At 43.5% G+C, this 17,022-nt stretch overlaps 1 protein-coding gene across 2 annotated transcripts in view; it reads right to left on the bottom strand.

Moving 5' to 3' along the window:
• LOC140675292 (protein pangolin, isoforms A/H/I/S) overlaps positions 1-17,022 on the bottom strand; it is a 119,288-nt gene that overhangs the window by 52,986 nt on the left and 49,280 nt on the right. The gene's annotated exons all lie outside the window — the stretch shown is intronic.

Below are 17,022 nucleotides of genomic sequence, written 5' to 3' on the forward strand. Positions count from 1 at the left end.
GCGCACGGACAATGTCGCAAATTCATTCGTCGATAAAAAATAGAGTCGACTGTGCACGCCTTCTTTTAGCATTCTCATTACTTTCGCGCGGATTAAACAAGCAAAATTCAACCTTACATACACACATGTGGTGTACTTGTACATCTTATAATTTTTATGATAAATAAAATTTGTCGCAGTTGCGCGCCGATAAAAAGTCGACTATTAAATCGGTCGCAGAATCCGTGGATGGGCTTCGCAAAAATTATCTACATTGTATATAACGTCCGGAGTCGAGAGTGCGTGAGACGCGTCATATTTTATCGTGGTCATTATGAGGGAACCGCTTGCCTCTCCCCGTCTTCACGAGCTGATGCTGAAGCGTCTCTTTAAAATGCGGGGCACAACGTGAGAGAGAGGGGGGGGGGAGAGAGAGAGAGAGAGAGAGAGAGAGAGATGAAGTGTAAAGACTCATTATACGATATAATAAAACGCGCCAAAACGCCAGTTAGCCTCGATAAAAGCCAACGGCGTAGGACGGCGCGATATCGGGCACTTTTTTTTTTTTTTTTTTTTTGTAATAACGAGGCGATTCGCTACCGTGGAATCCGTTTACCCGCGCTCGAAAAATTATGCAAGCGGCAATTAAAGCCGACGCAGCGGAGCGCGTTATATCGGCCGATGCTAATTAACGCCACGAAATTGATTTCGCCGTGATTCGAGCGTGAATTCAGAGGAGGCGAGTGGCAGCAGTTTGCGTCCTCTCTGCCGGATAAAAATTCATGGGTGTTCCGGCGAAGCGAGCGAGCGAGCGAGCAAGCAAGCAAGCGAGAGCATGCGTGCGGGCCAAATGGTGTCGCTGATCGAATCGTTAATCAGCGTCGACGTCCTTTCGCGGAAACGCGCTGCCGGCGCCGGCCGGCGCGTATAACGATTTAACGCGATTGCCGTTCGTTATATCGCGATGCAACAGTAGTGGCAGCTGGTGACAAAAAATTACCGCGCGAGCAGAATACTCGTGTATGCTGCGAGAAAGCTAACGCGGATGCTTTTCCGCCCCGTGGCAATTATATCCTTAGAAATATATCCCTTAAATTACCACAACGCTCGGGGAAATTGATTGCGCAGGAAGTTTAATTTCCGGTTGATTTTCGTTTTGACGGGAGAGAGAGTTTCGCGGCGAGTGTAATTAATTCACTTAATGAATAACATTAAACAATTGAACGAGAATCCCTTTTTCCATACACACTTACAATCTCCTGACATTACAATTCTCTTTGTATCGCCGTTTTTCAAACGTTTGCGAAAATATTGCTTATTTCTTCGTCAATTAAAAGAAACGAAGGATTTCTGTATTTTTCTCAAATAACGTCGCCGATAGTGGTAACTGAAAATCCGCTAACGCGCGCGGACCGATACTCGATGGAAACTAAGTTATCGTCACAAAGGAGAGGAAGTACTTGAACGCCATGTAAGGAGTATATGCTCTACCTACGTCGTAACTGGTGCTTTCTGCGCGTTCGTTTGCGGCTGATATATATATACACGCACACGCACACGCACACACACACATATACATATATATATATATATATATATATATATATATATATAGATATAGAACGCAATATGAACTAACGTAATAACGACAGCGAAAGCGACTAAAGCGCGACAGGAGCTCCATAATTACGGAGCACGGCAATCAAATTGGGGACACGCGTAAAGAGAAATGTGCGAGAACGAGAGACGGGGAGAAAGGAGGAGGATAATTGCTCTTGCGATGGAGCGTCGACCGGTGCAACGGTTGATAAGGGTAACGTGGAGTCGCTTATCGTGGATCCCTACCGTTTATAAAGGTGCGTGTTTGCCGCAAGGGAGACGGTTCAGAAGCGGTAGAGAAAGAGAAGGAAAAACAACGGTAGTCCGGATAAGGAGAATAGAGAGGGGGAGGGGGGGGGAGAGAGAGGAAGAGAGGTGCCAGAATCTAGGTGCGCGGCAGAGAAACTGTATATTGTTCATAAATTTAGTATATAAAACCATCGCGGGACGCGTCGGCGTCTTTGATGTCAGATAGGCGGCAAACGCGTTTCTGTCTATTTACAAGGCATGCTTGCCAACCCGCAATGATGCAGGGAAGGAGAAAGAGAGAGAGAGAGAGAGAGAGAGAGAGAGACGGAATAAGTGGCCGCGCTAAGAGAGGGAAGACACGCGATGAGGTGCACTGATTAAACATTAAGAATTAACGCAGGCTTGCGTTAGATGCTATATAGTCTGTATTATTCTACGCCTTCCGTTCCGCGACGCCGCGTATTAAGCCGAGTTTAGATCGGGATTAGATCTCGCATGTGTTCTTCGATATATTGCTCGTTTACGAAGCTGACTGACTTGACGGAAAATTCTAATAAATCCTTGGAATGATTGAATAATTCGTTCGACAAGATACCTCCTTTATTCGTTCGAAATACTACGAGTTTATTCGATCGTTTGTCGGAAGACAACAAGGAAATACGCGAGGAATTTGCTCGATGCAACGGCGACTTTAGGCACGCGTGCATCGCATCGCATCGCATCGCATCGCATCGCATCGCATCGCATCGCATCGCATCGCATCGCATCGCATCGCATCGCATCGCTGTGTTACCTCGCTTGCAAGATTTATGCGTCCTGCATAATATTCGCGGCGTGTCCAGTAACGGCAGTCAGCGACGCCGTGTACATTAGATAATGCGGCGTTATCGGAATCGGGTGTCGTCGCGCGAGATTTCGAGCGCGATCGCGATATCTTTTCGCGATCGATACGTCTTAAAATCGCGTGGCAGTCGACAGGCGGCGTAAACGATACGATAATAACGCGGCACGTCAGATTCGTAGGCGATAAGCACGTGCGCTTCCCGAGCGGGAAAAGCTCACGTGCTCATGTCTAGGAATGTATGGTGTACGCAGTGCACGGCGACGCGATAAAAATTTCGTCCAAAAGAACAAATGTCATTGAAGAATTTCAGAACATATATGTATATATATATATATATATATATATATATATATATATATATATATATATGTATATGTCAAATAAATTATAGATGTAAAAGAAAAATGAGAACGACAGATACATAAAGCGACAATTAAATATGCATTATCCGACCATCACTCTGACAATGAGTTGAAATGTTATTCCCATTTTCAATCATTTTTTTTTAATCTCACAATCAGTTTTTTCACGTTTATAGATTCTAAAGCATTTCAAGAGATTCAATTTACTTATATATAAAAAAAAATTGAAGTACTCTGAGTAGACAGTAAACGAACAGTTGGGAGTTTTAAAAAAAAAAAAAAAGAAGAAGCTTTCGACAAGATTATAGGTCAAATAATTTGAAAGAAGAGATTGATCTGAGATTACTTAAAGTATCAAAGTATATGTTATATTAAAAGTTGAGATCGAAAGTAGTAGAAAAATTTCGACTCGAGATGATACTATAAATTAAAGTTTAAACACTCCTAACGATAAGCAATACAACTTGTTGCGTGCTTTGCGAATCGGTGACATCAATTTCGTAATGAAGGAACCCGGTGGAGAAGGGGAGTCCTCCTCCGAATCTATCGACATCGGGCAATAATTTTTCCTCGCACGTCTTGCATCTATAACCCGCCCTCTCGATACTCGCGTTGCGTCGCGAGAAGGGCGCGCCCATATAATATCGAAAAAGCGACGATTTGGCACGTCGACCCGCTGCCAATTATCGACTGAAACCACGACGTGGCGACGACGGCGGCCACGTGGAATCCTGATCGTTAGGGCAGTTAACGAGTTCGTGCCGGCACGTGACACGAGAGCGCAGAGCCTCTCGTGGTCTCGAGATCTCTCTCCGCCACGCGACGACGACGACGGCGGCGATGACGACGACGACGACGACGACGACGACGACGGCGACGACGCTTCTCTTCTACTCGAGAAGAGAGCGTGGCCGCGCTCCCGTGATGAGAGCCACTGGCTGGCACGTCCGGTGGGGACCGGCTCTCTCGGCGCAGGGACGAAGGAGACGGCGGTGAAGGAAGGAGACGAAGGCAGGGGAGACGGAGAAGGACGGAGGGTCGGGGAAGGGCGAGAGGGGAGGAACAACGCAGGACCGTGATCGGGTTTCTACGAGCCCGGTTCAAATGGACCAGACCATTTGACTGTTTATAGAGCGAAGAATCATATGACGCGATTATTCCTTCTTTTCCTAATTTATGGAGAAATCTTGTAGATTTGAAAATATATGTCGGTATAATTTCGTTTTTAATTGGGTTTTATTGTTGCTACAAAAGTAAATATATCGCATCAATTATAATCGTAAAAAAGTTTTCAGATTGTCAATAAGAGGAAAGAGAGAGAGAGAGAGAGAGAGAGAGAGAAATCCTATTTGAAAAAATTAACAGATTTTTAAATATATAATCAAGTTACGATAAAAAAATAATGACCAATGACGACAAACTGTCAAATATTATTAATTCTAATAACCTTGTTATAATAATATCGACATGAGAGAAGATGCAAGATAAATAAAAATTACATCATTAATTTCAATTTTAATACAAACAACTAAAAGAATCAAGGTTCTTCGATACGCGAGTCGATTCTACAATTCGATTCGTTCGAGGGTGCGGTGAAAGTGACTAATGTCACAAAGAAAGAGACAAGGAATGAGAGACAAAGGTCTTTTTTATCCTATTTCATATTCTTATCTTCTCTCCCGGAGTATAATAACGAATGCACGTCCTATTCCGAGGGACAAAAATCTCCGGGAGCGGCCCTCATAAATGGATACGCGAATCGCGCGAAATAATTCAGCGAGACTAACGCGACTCCTCATTAATCTTCTCTCGCGAGATCCGTTCCCCCTAGCGTCGAATCAGCCGGCGCTCGCTCGCTCGTTCGTTCGTTCGCGCACGCATTCGTGCACGCACTTGGTCGTCCCTGGACGAGAAGCACAGGGCAGACGTGCGCATCGCCGATCGAGGATCGAGGAGAGAACCAGAGAGGAGAAGCAGACAAAGAGAGGAACGCCACGCCACGGTAAGTAAGTTAGAGAGAGAGAGAGAGAGAGAGAGAGAGAGAGAGAGAGAGAGAGAGAAAGAGAGAAAGAGAGAAAGAGAGATGGAAGAGAAAGAGCGTATAGTAGTAGACAAGGCTGATAGATCATGTCGTGAGGGCTGGTCGTGGAGGGCGTCCAGCAACCGCGTCTGTAACGAGGAACGGCAGCGACGTCGGCGGCAACAGAGGCGACACCCACTATACTCACACAGAGACTACACGCAACGCGCGTACACGTGCAGATGCACGTTCCCTCTCTTATCTTCCGCCTCCTTCTCTGTCCCTCTCGGCCATTATCCTTCTTCTCTCTCTCTCTCTCTCTCTCTCTCTCTCTCTCTCTCTTTCTTTCTCTCTCGATCCTGACCATCCTCTCTCCTCACCTCGCGGTCTCTCTAACCATATTTCTCTGTACGTTATTCTCCTCTCCGGCGCCGGCTCTCCTTTTCTCCCATTCCTCTTCTTCTCTCCGCGCCGCACATCTCCCGTATCTCTCGCGTATACTCCTCTCTTGGTTACAATGTTGCCGCGTCGGGTGCACACGGCATCATCGCCGACTGTGTTCGATCTCTTTCTCTCTCTCTCTCTCTCTCTCTCTCTCTCTCTCTCTGCGGCTTCGCACGCAGGGACGTATTATGCGGCGTGTGCAGCCCGTTATGCGCCTCGCGGATCCGTCTCTACCTCTGTCTCTCTCTCTCGATTCGCGGCGCGAGCGCGCACCTAATTCAATTCGCCCAGTCAGGCGGACAGATGCACTGCTTCCACCTCTCTCTGTTGAAGCCGCCGCCGCCGCCGCTGGTCACTTCGCGTAAAATCCGATTGCGACGGACGTTAGAGGATACTCGTGCGCGGAAATCGCGTGTCGGCCTTCCGTACGCATCCTGCTCCAAGCGAAGAGATATATGTATAAGACGAGCGAATAAAAAAATTCCTTTCGAATTTAATGGTCTACTGTCTACTAAATAGCCGGTGGACGCGAAATGCAAGACATACTCTCGCTCGCGTGCAAGTTTATCGTGAGTTTGCCAAATGGTTGGCAAACGTCCGCAACGTCTTAAACAGACCCAACTTTACGCGTGCAAGCGCGATTCTCTCTACGTGGGCGTCTCCACTTCGTAACAGTTTATCGAAACACGAAACCGCGTTATCTGGCTCGATAAATAAATCTCGAGGTTCACTGTAGCTCATCGAGAACGACGATATAAAAGAAACGAGATCCCGTGTCGATTCACGTGCTATTCTCTCGCGGTACTATTTTTAATATCATCTCCGTTAGATTCATTTTGCATTTCGCGACTTTATCAAGACTCGATTCGAGGACGCAAACGCGCGATTCCTGTCGGCGCCGCCGACAAATCGAACGCTTACCGGATTCAACTAGGTCGTGCTAGAGCTTCGCCGGCGATGCGGTGCTTCGCGAGACGTTTTGTCGCGTCACCGAGACGGGGCGAGACGGGGCGAGACGAGGCGTGGGCGCGCGAAATTGGGAGAATACCACAATGTAATGTCCTGCGCGGAGAGCGACGCAGCGAGAAGGCGGTCCGCGTGCGCGAGTCTCGACGCAGCCTCCATTTTTACGATCTAATTGGAAATAATCGAGTCTGCAGATTTTTCAAAAGAACCATGCTTCCTATTTGTTTTCTCTTATACTTGTATTTGCTCAAAATTCTTTTCCGACTTTCATTCAACATATTATAATTGAGTTGAATATTTAAAACGTTTTAACGAAGAAGAAATTTTACAACGACTCGGTTAACAATGGTCGATTTCATTTTTATTAAAACTCTGGATTCATCAGAAAATTCATCATAAATAGAATCAAGAACTCAGTTAAATATTCTGAATTCTCTATAAAGATAAAATCAAATTTTCAAATGATAAGAAAATAAATAAATTTTTTTTACTTTATCATTAGTAGCTTTGCAGATTTTATATCCAGTTCGTAGAAATTTAAATGTAAAAAAGTACAGTAAACAAAAAAAAATATGTTTTTTTATATATTATTCTATTGAGATTCAATAACTGGATAAAAGATAGTATTTCTTATCTTATGCAGATTTTATATCCAGTTCGTAGAAATTTAAATGTAAAAATGTACAGTAAACAAAAAAATTATGTTTTTTTATATATTATTCTATTGAGATTCAATAGCTGGATAAAAGATAGAATTTCTTATCTGATCTCGTAAAAATATACCGATGTTTCTTAACGATTTTTTTAACCTGTCAAAAAAGATATAAATTTCCATACTCGTTTCTATTTCAATACTAGATCGAAAGCCCGTATTTCTGATAAAAATGAGATTTCTAATAGGATATCACAGTACAATATTTAATTTGGACAAATTTACGTAAGCATTCCAAAATCAAAATCTATACTATATATATGTATATACGAAAATCTTGAAAAATTTCTATAGGACAAAGTGTCATTGATAAAATCAGCCGAGTCAGCTGACACTCAGTGATTATAAATTTCTTTCGCTCCTTTTCCTAATTCAGTTGTAATCTTTTCAATATTAAAAATAAAAAGTTTCATACAAAAATACGACGTGTCTATAATTAAATCTTTAGAGACACAATTTCGGTCTCACATATATATTCAAGTGAGAGAAAGCGGTACAGAATGATATAGAGAGAAGTTATACATTCTTTCTCTTTTATTACGTGCGTAAAATCAACTATGCGTCTCTAAGTAACCGCGAAAGTCTCTCATACGAACACGTTTCTCGAAAATGGCACTGCTTGTGCGCAGCGCAAGAACGCAAGAACGCAAGAACGCGCGGGCGCTTTTCCACGCTACCGGATGATGGATGATGAATGCCTACACGCTCTTGCAGCCGTCGCCTAGATAAGGAGGCAAGCTGATTGCGATATACGCGGCTCTGCTTTGCTCTTAAACGCGGGCACGCGGCGCGGCCGCGCAGTTGCCGCGGTAACGAAAGCGGTCTATCTCCTCTTCACCGATCTCTCCTCTCGTCGTCGTTTTCTTCATCTTCTTGCTCCTCCTCTGCATCTTCCGTCTCCCAGGCGCGGTGTTGTTGTTACCACTTATCGCAAAAACTGATCCGACCCGCGGCGGCTTGCAGCCACGCGAGTCGCCTCGTGGAATATACTATGAGGCGGCCCTTTAAGGAATACACGGATATTCGAACGCACGAAGAGAGAGAAAGAGAGAGAGAGAGAGAGAGAGAGAGAAATCTCGTTATGCATATTTTAAGCAAATTGTACGAGTTGGAATAGATATTTAGCATGTTTATGCGACTTTTGCTTTTTATTTGAAAAGTGATTTTTATAATCCGATAATATATCATTCTCTTTGGATTTTTGACCACCTTTTTTTGGCGGTGCTAAACGTCTCAATGATATATCTGTTGGTGATCATGCGTGGATAAAGATTGCTCTTATATTATCTGGAAGACGGAAGTTGATTTTAAAGAGGCGTCAGTTCTCTCGAGGCATCGAGAGACATCGTATGTTCGTTTTAGCGACCGGTGGGCCCGGTCCGGGAGACGGAGAGGTCTGATTACGATCGCGGATTCGGGGAAAAAGCGTCGTGAAACTGGCTCGACGCGGATTCAGGCGCAACTCGTGTGCGCGTGTGCGTGCGTGGACGTAGGAAATACAATATTTATGTTGATGCCGCGCGCGTCGGGCTCGGTATTTAAGTTGTGTAAATCCAATATAAACGCCAAACCTGTAATAAATAACCTCTCGGCTAGCCGAGGGGTGACACGGGGAGGCAGAGGAGACGGGAGGAATAAGAGGAGACGCGCCAAAGTGTGAGGAGGAAGGACGGACTCTAAAATGAGAAAAGAGAAGGAGAGAGTGAGAGAGAAGGAAAAAGAGGGGGATACCGAGGCGATGGGAAGAGGTTATATTATACCTGCCTTGGGGCCTTCAGCCTTCGCCTTCGAGAACAAGATGAGAAAGCACGGACCTCTCGCCCGGTCCTTCTTCCACGCGTACCGCGGACAAGGACGGTGATGGGCACGTAGGGGGAGAAGTAGGAGGAACGCTGTGGTATCCTCCGAAAAGGGGCGGAGGAGTTTTGACCCTTCGCTAACGGGACCCCTCCTCGCTTCTTTCTCGCTCGTAACGCGAATCCCTCGACCCTCGGACCAAATAATAGTCCTCGGAGTCGACTCGATACCCACATGGAAACAACGAGACACCTACACTCGCCTTCAGAGAGGTAGAAAGGCTGCTACCAAGAGAAGAATTCTCTTTCTCTTTCTCTTTCTCTTTCTTTCCTTTGTCTGTCTCTCTTAGCTTCTTTTCATTCCCTCTCTTTTCCTTCTTAGCCACTCCAGTTTCCGTGTTACGCAACGAGAAATCGCGAGGCAGGTGCCTAGACAAGGTCGACGACAAATGACGAGGAGGTGGTCCCGCGAAATTGAGCGGATGTTGCGGATTGGCAAAGTAAACATTCGCGGCTAATAATGCAAAGAAGTTGTAATATTGACATTTTTTTTCGCTCTTTCGAAAGAGATAAGTAATAAAATCTGCCACAAAAAAAAAGAAAAAAAACACTTGAATTGCGAAAACAACCGATAATGATACGCGATAGCGTATAAAAGTGTGTATTACGTTATTATGTAATATTTTCAGCATATTTGATAAAAGTATTTAAACCAATAAGTAATGATTTGTTTAAATACATTAAAATTAATAACTAGTAAATTAGATACGTAATACGCTCCGCGTGTAAGATTATAAGTCATGTGTATCATCGTAACTCTCTTAATATAATAAAAGTAATTATTATCCAGGCAAAGGTGTATAATTATCTACGATGAGAAATTCTCTCTTCACGGATAAACATATTTTTTTAAATTTTATTTTGATAATCCCAAAAAGCAGTTCGTGAACTGGAAATAAAAATTTTTGCCAAGGTTTAAAATGATCAGTGTACTTTTATGAAATCGAATAAAAAATCCCGTTTTTAATACCGACTAGTGGCACATTCTCTTAATAGAATGTGCCACTAGCACATATAATAATAAAAAATAAAAATATAATAATTTCTTTGTTTACCATATTTTCTCGCGTTTAAATTTTCACTGGATATAAAAAAGTCTGCAAAACACGATTATTAATCGTCGAAACAAAAATTATTAGTATCTATTTTTTATCACCTGTTTTTATCAGCAAATCTAATTTTTTTTTATATCTCTGTAGAGAATTGAGAGTAGTTAACTTATTTGATTTAATTAATCTAGAGTTTGAATAAAAATTAAACGAGTCAATGGCAATTGCCACTATAAATTTCTATTTCTACGACAAAGCGTTTGAAATATTCTATTTAACAACCTTGTCTTTATAAATTTCCTAATTGAAATCCACCATTCTTTGGGGGGGGGGGGGGGCGGAATTTGACTACATTTCAATTGAATTCGAAAAGTTTTTCTAGACAGATAGAAGCGAGGTGAGGAGAAGGCGAATGGCTATGGTAAAGTCGGGTGTGGCGAGCGAAATGCAATTACGTGAAAGTGTATGTACTGGCGCGCGGTAGCCAACGACAACGAACTGTCGTGCGCGTATCTCGTGTATCCGCGACGTCGACAGTCGTCACTCCTGCATACATACGAGCGAGCCAACAGAAGCCGGAGCTATAGAATAATACGCCCACGACCCAAGTCGGCTAGCCGCGGCAACGACGAGGCGTTGTACTCTACTTGCGGAGCTATAGTCGGCATTCAAGTTTGCGTCCGGCAACGGCGAAACTCGATTTTCGTATTGTTTGACGTCGCCGGCCGGCACGATAATGGAAACACGTGTAATTGCACTGTTCTCTCGTACTTGTAATTCAATTCCATGATTCGTGCGTTCCCGCGGTAGATTAATAAGCTCGGACTTCATTTGACGTCAGATGCAGTCTCGAGTCTCGAGGCAAACGACGGATGCGGTGGAAGACAAAAAAGAGAGAGAGAGAGAGAGAGAGAGAGAGAGAGTTTATGCCGTAATATTCAATAACTACGTTATCTCGTTCGACAAACTGTGTTTCCCATTTAACCTACTTGGAGCCGTTGATGGTAAACGATCAACGGCGTCGACCACGAGTCGGGGTATAGTATAGGCGAAAGTGTGCATACCTCAAGTCGTTGTGAGTCTAATAATGGAATCGCCACCGTCGGAGAGAAGAGCGATTCTTCTAAACGAATAACCGGCCGTGACGAGGAGCAATAATGTTGCACTATCAAGGCGCTTTGAAGCGTTCGTCGACCAACAGCACTGATATACAAACCGGACCCTAATATAGGGACTACCGGCTACATCGGTAATTACCCGTCGTAAATCGTGCCGCTCATCGAGATTGCTCCTTTGAGAATAACGAAACGGGCAACTTGGTAGACAACGCACGAGGGGAAACTAAACTTGGCTAAAGATTGATTGTGACACTTCATCGGTAAAAGCTATGTAAAATAAGAGACGAGTAGCTATATAATCATATGGTATTTTTAAAAGCATATTTTTAATAGCTGTATATTATGCAGTGTCCTATATAGATAAAATACGGACCGCGACTGTCATGTTTCCTGTCACAAATAACCATTTTTCTATATCAATTATTATTTTCAAAAGTATATCGAAATATCTTTTTTTTTTATTATATATGTACATTTGTGATTTCTTGATTTTTAATGCAAATTATTATTCCTCGTGTGACAATTCTATTATAATAAAATTTAAGATTTTTATCTATGGATGTTTTCGTAGAAAAATCAACACGTAACCAAACATGTATCGAATCAACGATTGCAATTTTCATCATTTGTTGGATCTTAAATGTTTATAAAAAATAAATAAAAAAGTTTAACTTTTTAAGAGTCAACAAAATTCTATATAAAAAAAAAAAAAAAGAGTTTCTTTATTTCCCTAATTGCTCAACGTCACGGAAAATGTTTAATTAAAAAAAAGTAAATAATAATTTTATATTTTTTATAATATTAAATTTTTGCGGCCAGAATGACATGAAAAATACGAATCTCAAAAATGATGCATTTTCGGGAAAAAGAGATATGCTTTTATTTTTAATGCTCCGATCTATGTTCTACACTTATATAGGGAATACTCTGTTGAGTTTCATCAATGATCACGTTTGACTGTCGGTAGCTATTTTCATCGGCATCGCTGTACGTCGCGTCGGGACGCGAGGAGCGGCATCGAGAGAGGAGAGCCGTTTTCTCGTCGGGGAGGGAAGCCGGATATATAATGTAACGTGGCGAGCGGGCGTTTCAGCCGTCGGCGTTTCGGCGTCGCGCAATTACGGCCTGTTAATAGCGCGGCGTTACGGCGTGTCACTACCGTACGCGTTTCGTACAGCCGGTTGTAACGAAAAGAGCGCGAAGGCACCAAAGTTACAAGAGGATAAAAGGATGCATGCTTCAAGCTTTTACGGACGAACGCTGGTGAAGTGCGAAAAGAGATAGGGATACGACGGGCGGACGGATATGGACGAGAGGGAGGCGGAGGGGAACGGGGAGGGGAGGGGGAGGGGGAGGGGGAAGGGGGGAGGAAAAGGGGGACACAAGAGAGCTCTGAGAGAGAGAACATACGCATTATCTAAATGCGCGACACTCTGTGTGCGCGCTCCATGCACAACCGCCCCGTTTCTATGCACCAACCATACCGTACTCCCTTTCTCGTTCCTTCCCTCTGTCTCTATCACTTTTTCCTCTCGGTCTTCCGTCGTCCGCTAAGTGTCGCGTATCCCGAGTGCTGTCCAACGACTGTCAAGTGGACAATCTTCGACTCTTCGGTACTCGGCGGCCTCGACGAGGAGAGGCGGCGCGGCGGTTAGATTCTTGCCGAGAAGAGGACGTTTTTAAAACGAAAGGGATAAAGCTCTGCGAGCGCGCGAAGGACATTACGTGTGTCTCTGATGCAAACCGTAAATTGGCGGACAAGAAAGAGCTGTGGCTGTGAAACCCGCGCGACCGCGATCCACGCCCCGTGATTTCGCTCTGACAGAATAAAATAGATTAGCAAGGTTTAATGTCTCTAGTGTGTCGGCTATATTTTTACTCTGTATGTATTATATTTTCACCGGCTTAAAGTTTTTAAAATCTTAACATATTGTTGATTTATACAACAGCCATAAAGTCGACTGATCTCGTGGTTAATTAATTTCTCGTAATAAGCTCTGGCGCTTCGCGTGATCTATTAGGGGAGCCAGATTCAATTTCCGAAGAGTATCCTCCACCTGTCGTTCTACACCTGTCGAAACTTTAATGCTAATAATCTCTCGGATCGTAGTGGATAGCCCGCTGAAATTAGGCATTTTCACGGATTAGAAGAAAGGTACAAGATTAGTCGAGAGATACATCGTGGAATGCAGGTGCATTATAATTAATCGATCTATCGTGACACTCGGAAATTATCCATCCATCGTGCTCGTCGTCAATTTGCATCATGGTAGATCGCCATCGACAGCCTGCTGCTGCCTGGATCGCGTAACACGTTTGCCATGTAGATAATATGCAAACCAACGTCATTTTGAATCTTACGTGCCTAATGTTTCGACATGTTAGTTATTAAAATATTGATATGTAAATTAAAAATTCTATTATAGTATTTTATTTTCATTCGCGTATAGGTAACTATATGTATAATTATGTTATGAAACTACGAATTTAAGAAACAGAAAATGAATATAATTAAGTCTCAGAAAGTAATTCACTCAATTAAGCCCTCGACTTGTAAATCGATATTAAAGATGTTTATATTGCTAAAATGTAACATTCGTTTTTTTGTACATCCTATTAGCATATATACGCAAGACTTTTTTCTCTACCGATACTTTTAATTTCTCGATGAGAGGAGAGAAAGAGAGAGAGAGAGAGAGAGAGAGAGAGAGAGAAGGACCGTTGATTACCACTTACGGCCGGGCTGTAATTAACGCAGAAATATTCGATGCTTTCGGTGGCAGATCAACGACGGCGCAGGAGGTGTCGAAATCGACGGAGGTGCAATATACGACATTGCAGTTGCGAGAGCAGCAACCGGCCAAGAGTCCGGCCCGCGAGGCAGAATATCATCGGCGAATTCGACGAACGATCGCTCGTAAATTACTACACCGGCGGACCCACGGGTACACGCGTGCTCACGCGCGCGCGCGCGCATATGGTTGGTAAAGCGAAAAAACGTAAACTATGAATTCCTAAGGTGCAACAGTAAATGTAGTCTCTCCTCGGAATCTGCCGAGTCATTTCTCCCCTTTTTCTTTCTTTCGTCACTTTTTCTCTTTCTTTATCTCGAATGGAGAAGAGACTTGGTGCGTTGCCGGATGAAGAAGAAAGTCGGACCATCATCGCGGCCTACGGCGTCGAAATTCCGAGACTACAGCCGGGAATTCATAAAATTTTTCGTTCGACGTTTAACGACGACGTCGCCGTTTTTCGTGCGCGTGAATTACATACGGGTCCCCGCGTCACTCGGTCTCTCCACCGCATTTCTCGTCTTTTACCATATCCCTCCCTCCCTTCCCTTTCGCGTCCAATCTCCGACGATGTGTAAATTGCGAGAACAAATTCGATGATGCATAATACGTAGATTGTCATATCGATAAAACTCGAAACTGGAGCGTCACGTTTTCGTGCTAAACGTACGACGCGCGCGCGAGAGAGAGAGAGAGGGAGAGAGAGAGAGAGAGAGAGAACGTGAATCAAAAAGGCGAGAAGGAGCGAACAACGCGGAGAACCGTCAGAGCGAACGGGAGAACAAACGGAGGCGAGAGGAGCAGAATTGCAGAGAGAGAAAGCGAGAGGGAGAGGCAGAAAGAGAGACAATGACACACCGCGGTGGCTGGTTAGGGGAATGCAAATAACAGGAGGCGCCGATGTTTTCGAGCCGGCTAGTAAGCCCGGGAGGGGAGCTCGAGCGTGTGTTTCACCGATGATTAGCGTCAAATATTTGGTGCGTGCGCGAGGTATGGCAACGCCGCACGCGTATTCCGTGAGAAAGAGAGAGAGAGAGAGAGAGAGAGAGAGAGAGAGAGAGAGAGAGAGAGAGAGAAAGAGAGAGAGAGAGAGAGAAAGGAAGACAATCTTCTCCTCTTCCTCTTCTCTGGTGTTCCACCACCACCATCGGCACCTTCCCCAGCGTCACTACCATCATCACCATCGCCACCTTCATGCCCCTCTATTTCCTTATCCTCCTCCTCGTCCAACGGCATCGTCGTCGTCGTCGTCGTCGTCGTCGACGACGATGACGACGGCGACGATACGCGCAACGTGCGATAACATCACGCGCGCCTCATGAAACTAATTAATTAGTTACTTTTCTAGCGCCGGCGCTAACTGAGAGTGACGAAGGAGAAAGTCGGAGAGATAATTTTCGTGGCGACAGGTGTAGACTGCTGCTTGAGATAGACTAGAAACGGTTATTCGAACGAATCGCGTTGCTATGACTCAGTTAACGAGCGAGCTTTCAGCGAGAAAGGTTTAACGAACTGTTCCAAGTTTGGCGCAGAGAAGCTGCGAGGAGCGAACGAACAAACGAACCGTCTGGACGCCATAAGAGAGTGATTCGCTTGAGAGCAAAAGCTTGACGCCATGGAACGCCGATCTGCGAGACTTTTGTTCGAACTAGTGATGGGCGATTTTTTTTGAAAGAATCGATTTTTTAATCCATCTTGAATCGAAGTAACTGAGAGATCGATTTACTAAAAAATCGGACCAAAAGAATCGATTTCCTAAAAATCCATCTAAAAAAAACTACATAACAAAAACTAAAAAGTCATAATTTTGTTAGATGGATTATATTTGCATAACTATAGTAAATTATGTTTTACTTAAAAATAATTTGATTTATAAAATTATTTGACATTAGTTTCGGAGACACTCAAAAATATTTAAAAAAAAGAATAAAAATATTTTAAAACATTTTTTTTTTTTTTTTTTTTTTTTTAATATATTTATTCAATTTTCCATTCGTGCGCAGATTGAAAAGCGCCACTTCTGGCACCACTAAACGTACGTATAACGAATATCAAATATGAACAGATCGAAATTCGATTTTCTACAAAAAGAATCGATTCGTATAAGAATCGAACAGAAAAGAATCGATTTAAAAAAATCGATTTTTTGAGGAGAAGGATCGATTTTCTGAAAATCGAATGGAGATCACCCATCACTAGTTCGAACCGGCATCAATTTTTCAGAAGTAAAAATTTTTCTAAAAATCAGAGCATTAAAGGGACTTGTTAATAGTAAGTAAAAAAGTGAATAAGAACTCCCGTTAAGATGTTTAAGATCTACATTCTTGAAATATGTCAGAATTGATCAAATCGAGAAGATTGATTCAATTCAAATGTTATTATAACATGGACGCGTGGACGGGGAGGAGGATATCATCTCTTTCTTTTGCTCGACAGATGTTTGAGAACGCGTATTAAGGAATAGCGTGGAAAACGTCGGGGATTTCTCGCATTTATGTGGGCTAAGCCCCCGTAAAAAGTCCCGCCGCGCCGAGCGCGCGTTGCGTGCTCCTTTGTAGCCGTGAACTCTTTAGGACTCAGCCCCTCCTTAGACAATTTGCCGGTCGCCTCCATAAGCGGACGCGCGCGGTGAGCCCGCTGGCGTAGTCGACTCGTTTCCTGTCGTTAACGTATTAAGGGTTCACACAGACGGGGGGAATACCTTTTGTCGTCGCGACGGATTAGGAGAGAATCCCATTGATTTCGCGGGAACCAGCTTGATTTCAATCCCGGCCCTCTCGTCATCTTTCGTCGCGGGAATTCGTAGCAATTATCCTTAAGATCTCATAATCATTATCGACAACAGCAGAGCGCAGATTTGCACGATAAAAATTTCAGCAGTGAAATATTATTAAATATATAAATATAAGAAATATATAGGTACGGAGGTTTTGGTTTTAATTTAAATATAAAATATTTGCATCGACAGATGCAATATTTAGGTACAGTTTCTTCTTCAACGACAGAATTTTCCGTATTCCAGTCGTCTAATT

Source organism: Anoplolepis gracilipes, chromosome 17 (genome assembly GCF_047496725.1).
Source record: "Anoplolepis gracilipes chromosome 17, ASM4749672v1, whole genome shotgun sequence".
Classification (NCBI taxonomy): Eukaryota; Metazoa; Arthropoda; class Insecta; order Hymenoptera; family Formicidae; genus Anoplolepis; species Anoplolepis gracilipes.